Consider the following 7,853-nt stretch of genomic DNA (forward strand, 5'->3'; position numbering starts at 1 on the left):
ATTTTGTAGGGGAGCAAAATTTGCCACCCCAGAATATGTGTCTTTGGCATGAGGAAGAAACAAAAGACTCAGGAAGTTTTTTTCTTTTTTTTCTTTTCACCTCCCCCTTAACTACCTAAAAGAATTCAGAGAGAGGGCCTTCTCCAGGAAAGAGAACTATCACCAGAGCTATCTATAGTATTGTATGAACTAGGTGTGGTAGATAGGCAGGAAACTAGCAAAGTCTGTTTGTTAAAATTCCTCTCTGTGTCCCATTGTTTCTACACGGCCCAGCAAACATTTAACAAACATTCGCTCTTTTTTCATCTTCCTACAAATTGCCTTCCTTCCCTTTGAAGTCCCAGACATGTGCTCCCTTCTCCTTAGTCCAGAATGACATATATACCTCATGCTGCCTGTATTTGGAATCTCTCATGTTAAATGGATTTCTTGTACATAAGTAATTAAATTTGATTTTCTCCTGTTAGTCCGTCTCATGTCAATTTAATTCTTAGACCAGCCAGAAGAGCCGAGAAAGGTAGAGGAAAGTATTTTTCCTTCTTGACAGTTCTCATAAACCTGGATTTTATCTGTATAGTACTTGTTCCAGGTCTGTCCTGCCCTAGCCTCCAAGTATAAGGTCCCCGGGGGTATATACCACGTCTATCCTATTCATCGTTAAATTTCCAGTACTTTGAGGGTTTGCGGGACGTTTTTTGTTTTGTTTTAATAAATTTATTTATTTATTTTTGGCTGCATTGGGTCTTCGTTGATGCGCGTGGGCTTTCTCTAGTTGCGGCGAGCGGGGGCTACTCTTTGTTGTGTTGCACGGGCTTCTCATTGTGGTGGCTTGTCTTGTTGTGGAGCATGGGCTCTAGGTGCACGGGCTTCAGTAGTTGTGGCACGTGGGCTCAATAGTTGTGGCTTGTGGGCTCTAGAGCGCAGGCTCAGTAGCTGTGGCACACCGGCTTAGCTGCTCCATGGCATATGGGATCTTCCCAGACCAGGGCCCGAACCTGTGTCCCCTGCATTGGCAGGTGGATTCTTAACCACTGCGCCGCCATGGAAGTCCCAAATTTCCCGTACTTTGCACAGTACCTGGAACATAGTAGATGCACCAGAAATATTTCTTGAATGAATAAATGCATTTGATAAGGAAGTTCATACTATTCCTTAGCTCTTTGGATCAATAACAACAACAACAACAAAATCTATCGAAACTAGCTTAAGCAAAAAGGGGAAACTTAATTTTAATGATATCACAGAGTCTAGATTACAGCCTAGCCTCAGGAATGGAGCAGAAGCAGAAACTCAAACACCACTGGAAGTCTCCTCATCTTTCATTCTCTCTCATCAGACCAGCTTCCCCTGCTTGTTACTTCCACACAGTGACAAAAATATGACTGTCAAGAGAACCTAAGAGTTATATGTTATTGGACCAATCAGCTGGAGAGAAGTTAAGATAGCTCTATCTCTCTCCAAAATTCCCAAGCAGAAAAATTATTGTTCCAGTGTGGGTCAAGTGCCTGACCCTGGACCAATCAAGTGACCAGGGGCCAGGGGCCTACTGTAGAAACATGACAGTTCCCACTGCAACCTTGTAGTTTGGGTGTGGGAGAGTTGACTACTGGAAGAGAGGTTTGGGGCAGACCAAACTGTGGATGACCACTGAAGTGAGCATGGGCTCCCCAACACACACCAGCCCAGCTCCTTGGCCACAGCTCCAGCATCTCCTTGGATTAATGCCAGGTTCTCTGGGGCCTCCACTGGGTCTCCAGGGCGCTTGCTGGAGTTCTCTGGTAGATTCTAGTATCTGGATTCCACTCTTCATTAATTACTCAGAACCATTCTTCCCCAACAATGCCAGTATTCAGAGGGACCATGGGCACTTGAGGCTTCGCAGGGAAGGCCTCCTCAACAACCAGGAGGTCCTGCTGGGTCTTCCTGGCTGCAGAAGGTGGAAAGTGGAGTCAGGAGAGTCATTAGGCAAGGTCAGACCTCAGGAGGAGGCAGCTCTCTCCATGATTTCCCCCAACAAGCACTCTATCCTACCAATCACATCTGGCCATCATGCAGCTCTGAAGGCTGGGCTTCCATAACCACGTAACAAATGAGGAAACTAAGGCCCTGAAAGGGGGCAGGATACGAGGCGTGGTCATTCAGCAGATCAACAGCAAAGATAACACTTGGAGTGAAGACTGCCGTCATGTCCTGCCTGCTGTACACGGTGGGGTGTCACTCCAGGACCTTGCTTCAGATGTATAAGCTCCCCCATCCATTAAACCATTGATGTCTCTGTTGTTGACTCCGGGCTCTTTCTTCAGTCTTGAAGCAGGACAAGCACAGGCCTTGTAGGCCTGTGGGGTGCAGCACAACATGTAGACATAAAGAGACCATCTTCCAGAGCCCATCTAGGAAGGATGAGAAACCCATAGTCTGAATAAGTGCAGAACCCAGCTCCCCCCACATCTTCCAGCTCATCTTGCCTGGCCTCCTCATCCATCGGTGGGGCTCTGGCCTCCTCATTGGCCAGTGGGGCTCCCAGGCTCTGAAGCAGCAATGAAAACTCTCATGCAGCATCTCCAGAGACACTCTGGGCTTCAACCATTACCCCAGGCCTTCCAGCCAAAGCTGATTTTAAAAATGTGAAAGGATTTTTCTAGAAATGACAAGACGCTGTATGTGGAGAATTGGATGTTACTTGGCTCCTGTGTTAGAAACAGTTTAGGCACCTTACTGTGAAAGTGAGTCCTACAGTATTTCAGTAAAAGGTATTCATAGCAAAAAAAAAAAAAAGATGACACTTGAACTTAAGCCTCCTTTTTTATGCTCTTAGTATAGGGACTGGAAGAGCTTGACACTTCTGCAGAGACATGGCTGTGCTCACCAAACACAGACTACATTTCCCAGGCCCCCTCGCATCTAGGTATGGACCATGTGATTGAGTTCAGCCCATAGGAGAAGGTAGAAGAAATGCAAGCCACCTCCACATTTGCCCATAAAATATTCCAAGTAATCTTCCACACCCTCTCCTTTTCATCTGTGAGGCTGGAAGCAAAAGGCTCTGAGGTGGCAGAGCTTCCTAATGGAAGAAGGCCAAATCTCTGATATCACCGCTTGAAGGAGAGTTGCCCAGGAGACAGCCACCCTACCAAGAAGATCTGCTGTGGACTTTACTGGAGCAAGAAATAAATCTTTACTGTATGTTAAGCCACTGAGATTTTTTTTTTTTTTTTGGCCTTGCCGCACGGCTTGCAGGATCTTAGTTCCCCAACCAGGGATCAAACCCAGGCCCTTGGCAGTGAGAGCGTGGAGTCCTAACCACTGCACCACCAGGGAATTCCAAGCCACTGAAATTTTGAGGCTATATGTTATTATCCATAGCCCAGCGTACCTAGACTAGTACATCTTGGGTGAAGGCCCTCTTCTCTATGGAGAATTAGACCTGACCTCCTCTAGCACTCTCTGTCCTTTGACTCTGACAAAGACCCAAACTGCAAAGGGGCAGTGCAGCTTTGCAATTAGGAACAGAGGCCTTAAATCCAGTCACATCCGAGTCTGAACTCAAGACCCACCACAGACAGACCTAAGCAGCTTTCTTGATCTCTTTGAGCCTATTTCCACATGTGTAAAATAATGATATCCAGTCCAAATGTGTTTGTAGGGATTCAGTGAGATATGATGTGTCAGTGGTCTCTGCCCTGGGGAGAATGAGGGAGAATGGATCTGGAGGGGCGAACAAAAGACAGCAGGGCACCATGTCAATCAAGGGAAGGCTGGATTCTGTTTTATTTGGAACTTTTCAGCAGGAGAGTTCACCACTGCAGAAAAGCATAATGCAATGGCAACAGTACTGGTGGTATTTGAGCCATTAATATAACATGTCTGTATCATTGAGGGTTGCATTTGCAGTTGTTGCAGATTGGTGGGGAATAACTACTTCATTATATCTTCTAGTGAGGGTCTGCCCAAGCATTTCCCTGCTGAAAAAAACAAGTGTATGTATATATGTATATAATCTTCTCTGTATGGTTCCAATTTTAGTATATGTGCTGCGCAAGTGAGCATGAACTGTATGTTCTATTATTATAAATTCTTTCTATTTCCCCCTTTACACTAATTGTGGCATTTTGTGGTTTAATATTATTGAACTGGCATGTAGGTTGGTTACATTATCTATAAATGCTGAAGTGGCACTGAAACGTATTATAAGAAAAGGGCACTGGGTTGCATAAAGTTGAGAACTACAAGGTGTAGGTGACTCAGTGCCAGCACACTAAGAAGTTCTCGGTAAACAGTACCTATTTTTAGGAAGTCTGTTATCACCCTTCATCGCCTCCAGGCACCGTTGGGTTGAGGACCCTGGAGACCAGTCCTGCTGTGAGTCACCAGCGCGGTCAGTCACGGAGAAGAGGGCGCAGACTGGAAGCCAGTTCCCCTGGGGGTGGTGGCGCTAAATGACGCAAGCGTGGGTCCCGAGCAACCGACACTGACACCAGGGACCCCTCCCTTGGAAGAAAGTTGTCTCCGGAGGAAGGGACTCTTTCTCTCGAGCCCTGAAAAGACCCCCCGCTGTCCTGTACCAAGTGCGCCTGCGCGGCTCCCTCGACGCAGAACAGCATCCTGGGCTTTCCCCCAAAGCCGGGAGGTGGGGCCGGGATTGGCTCCAAAGCCGCCTACCAGGCGCGCCCGGCCCAGCTGACGTCAGCGAGTTGGAAGGGTCGCGGAGGAGTGGAGTTGGCCTGGAAGCAGGGACGTCTCACCCCCAGGGGAAGGGAGGAGGTAGGAGAATTGGGAGAAGAGGGAGGGAGGAAAAAGGCAGGCGGGGACGGGAAGTGAGCCCGCGGAAGTCTGACTCAGGCCAGTCTGGACAGCCGTGGGGAGGGGAAACGGGGTACCAAAGTTACTTACCTGCTTGAAACTTGTCATTCAAGGCGCCTGCCTCCATCTCTGTCCTCATCTCCCTGCCATGCCCGGGACCCTCCCGCAGAACTACTTATAGACTCCTCCAAAGGCCAGGCTAATCCATGCCTATGTGCCTTTGGGTACACTGTACTCTGCCTGAATTGCTTTTCCCTGGCTTATCGAGCTTGAGGCTTCCTTAAAAATGTCGCCTTCTCCATGAAGTATTTACCAGTCCAGACATAATTACTCTTATCTCTGTGCTAAAATCCACAGATGTCTACGGTAGACGAGAATGGCCGTTTATCACTTTAGTATAGTGCTTGCAAACTTCAGTCTCCATCAGAATCACCCAGAAGGCTTGTTAAAGCACAGACTGCTGACTCCAGAGTTTCTGATTCTATTCTGGTCTGGGCTGGTGTTGGAGGAAGAATCGAGAGGTCATGACCACTGATTGACCCACCAGCTGGACTCAGGCAGTCGCAGGCTCCTCCCACACCCTTTGTCTTTGGAATGTACGCTCAGCCTACTTTCCCACAGTGGGAGCTGTTTCAAGGACGTAGCCTTGAGACAGAAAGGTGTTGTTGAGACTATCTGGACTGAATATATGACTGAATCCAGTTAAGGTCTCTTTAACTTGAAGGTTTTGGTGGGCAGGTACAGGGATCTACTCGTCTTGCAGGCGCCAAAGACAAGCCTCGTAAGTAAGTATCCTTGCTTATTAAATCTGCCACCTACCAATCTGGAGTGGTCTGCCTCTTTCTTTGGTCTCTCCCTGCCCTATGGGTATGGGACCAGTTTGTGAACCAACAGGTAGGGCCAAGAATTTTCACTCTGAACCAAGTTCCCAGGTGTTGTTGATGCTGCTAGTCCAAGAATCACACTTTGAGAACCACTGGTTTAGTGCAAGAAATCATCATGCCTGGGTACGATCAGTGCTTGTTAATTCACTCAATAAATGTCTACTTTGGGCCTGCTGTGTGCCAGCCAGGACCATGTGTTGAGTATTCAGTGTAAGCAAAGCAGACATAGAACCTACCCCCATGGAGTATACAGTAACTGGGGGGACGGAAATTAAGCAAATAAACATATTATTATATTAACAAACTGTGACGAACACTCTAAAGGAAAAGAAAAAGAATATCATGAAAAAGAATAGTAACAACAACCTATTTTATATTTTTCCTATTTTTTGTTTAAAGGGGAGAGCACAAACGCAGTCCCCCACGACCACAAATTATGCAGCTGAGTTTCTTTCACACATTTGGGGAAATCGCAAGGGTCGGCACACTCGGAGTGCAAGGGAGGAGCCTCGCCCTGGGAAATACCACCTTCTTGATCGTGTATTTCCCCTGCCAGGTAAGTATACAAGAACCTATTTTAGATTGAGTGGTCAGGTAAGGCTTTTGGGGGAAAACGGACATTCATAGAGGCATATTTTAAACAAACTCCTATGGGGTGGACTTACTGCACAGTATTATGATCTATTTTAAGTTGTCCAGCCTAACACTAGACTATGTTCTCCTTGAAAGCTAAACTCTTGTCTTATTAATATTTTTGCCGGGACTTCCTTGGTGGCGCAGTGGTTAAGAATCCGCCTGCCGATGCAGGGGACATGGGTTCGAGCCCTGGTCCGGGAAGATCCCACATGCCACGGAGCAACAAAGCCCATGCCTCACAACTACTGAGCCTGCGCTCTAGAGCCCGTGAGCCACAACTACTGAAGCCCACATGCCTAGAGCCCGTGCTCACAACAAGAGAAGCCACTGCAATGAGAAGCCCGCACACTGCAACGAAGAGTAGCCCCCGCTCGCCGCAACTAGAGAAAGCACGCGCGCAGCAACGAAGGCACAACGCAGCCAAAAATACATAAATAAATAGTTATTTTTTAAAAAGACAAAAAAAAAATATTTTTGCCTTCAGCATGCTGCAGAGAGTAGGGCCTTGATAAATAACGTAAGAATGGATGGAAAGATGGAGGGAGCATTGGAAAATGAACAAATGAATGAATAAAATGTCAGATGATGTATGCATGTGTGCATGGGTGGGTGGATGGATGGATAACTGTCTCTGGCATCAACACAGCGAACCAGGATTCTCTACCTACCAGTGAGGCCAGAGTAGAAACTGATAGAAACTTAGCTGACTCCTTTACTGTATTTCAAAATCCTGTTAATCATTTAAGGTGACCACAAATGGCCCCTTCTCCCCAGAGCTCCCTTGATTATCATCAGCCTCACTCCCCACATGAATGCGTTTTATCACCTCTCACATTCCCACACATGCCACACTTACTTCAACACATGCAACTGCCCTATGCTTGCCACTTACCACCTGTGTGCAAGTTTCTTCTGTGTCAGACTCAGAAGAGAAAAGGAGTGGGGGGAGGAAGAGGAGAAAGTTTTTCTCCTGGCTCTGAGCTAAAGAAGGCACAGAGCACAGAGGGTGGTGAGGAGATTCTTACTCTGATAACTCCTCACATGACTTCAAAAAAAAAGCACTTGAAATGACACATTTCCTCTAAATATGTGTCTTAGGCTCCTAAGAGGGACATAGTTTATTCAGAGATTCAATTTGAGTTAAATAAGGAGAAGGAAATCACCCAGGGTCCCTCTGGGGTGTTTAAAAATGGAAAGTGAAAAGAAAATTATATAGAGACGAGTTCCTTCCGTTTGAAAACTCTCCAACCAGGGATGAAAGTTCAACTGGCTCTGCAGACTTCAGACTTCCATACACTTGTTTCCAGCCCCATGGAAGCTCTTAGCCACCCAAGCCTGTCCTCCTATTAGGCCAAAGGAACTTGACTTCAGAAGGGAATTTCCAAAGGATTCACAGGTGGGAAAAGAGCCCCTCTCCAACCAAAAGAGGGCAGAACAGAGAATCTGGGACATGAAATTCCCCAGAGATTGAAATAAAATACTTCTCAACTGTGAAGGACTTGAACAGAATACTCTCAAAAGAGGACAAGAGAT

General features: G+C 46.8%; 1 long non-coding RNA gene and 1 other non-coding gene across 2 annotated transcripts; both read right to left on the bottom strand.

The window, feature by feature from the left end:
• Window positions 1-1,094: 1,094 nt before the first annotated feature.
• LOC114486891 (uncharacterized) lies at window positions 1,095-4,346 on the bottom strand. Its single transcript, XR_003681289.2, has 3 exons — window positions 4,281-4,346; window positions 2,032-2,390; window positions 1,095-1,927 (listed from the first exon to the last, which is right to left on the bottom strand). It is a non-coding gene; the product is annotated as an uncharacterized lncRNA (long non-coding RNA).
• Window positions 4,347-6,080: 1,734 nt separating this feature from the next.
• LOC112067374 (U1 spliceosomal RNA) lies at window positions 6,081-6,248 on the bottom strand. Its single transcript, XR_002893238.1, has one exon. It is a non-coding gene; the product is annotated as a U1 spliceosomal RNA (small nuclear RNA).
• Between the last annotated feature and the right edge of the window lie 1,605 nt (window positions 6,249-7,853).

The sequence above is a fragment of the Physeter macrocephalus genome, chromosome 9, assembly GCF_002837175.3.
Source record: "Physeter macrocephalus isolate SW-GA chromosome 9, ASM283717v5, whole genome shotgun sequence".
Lineage (NCBI taxonomy): Eukaryota > Metazoa > Chordata > Mammalia > Artiodactyla > Physeteridae > Physeter > Physeter macrocephalus.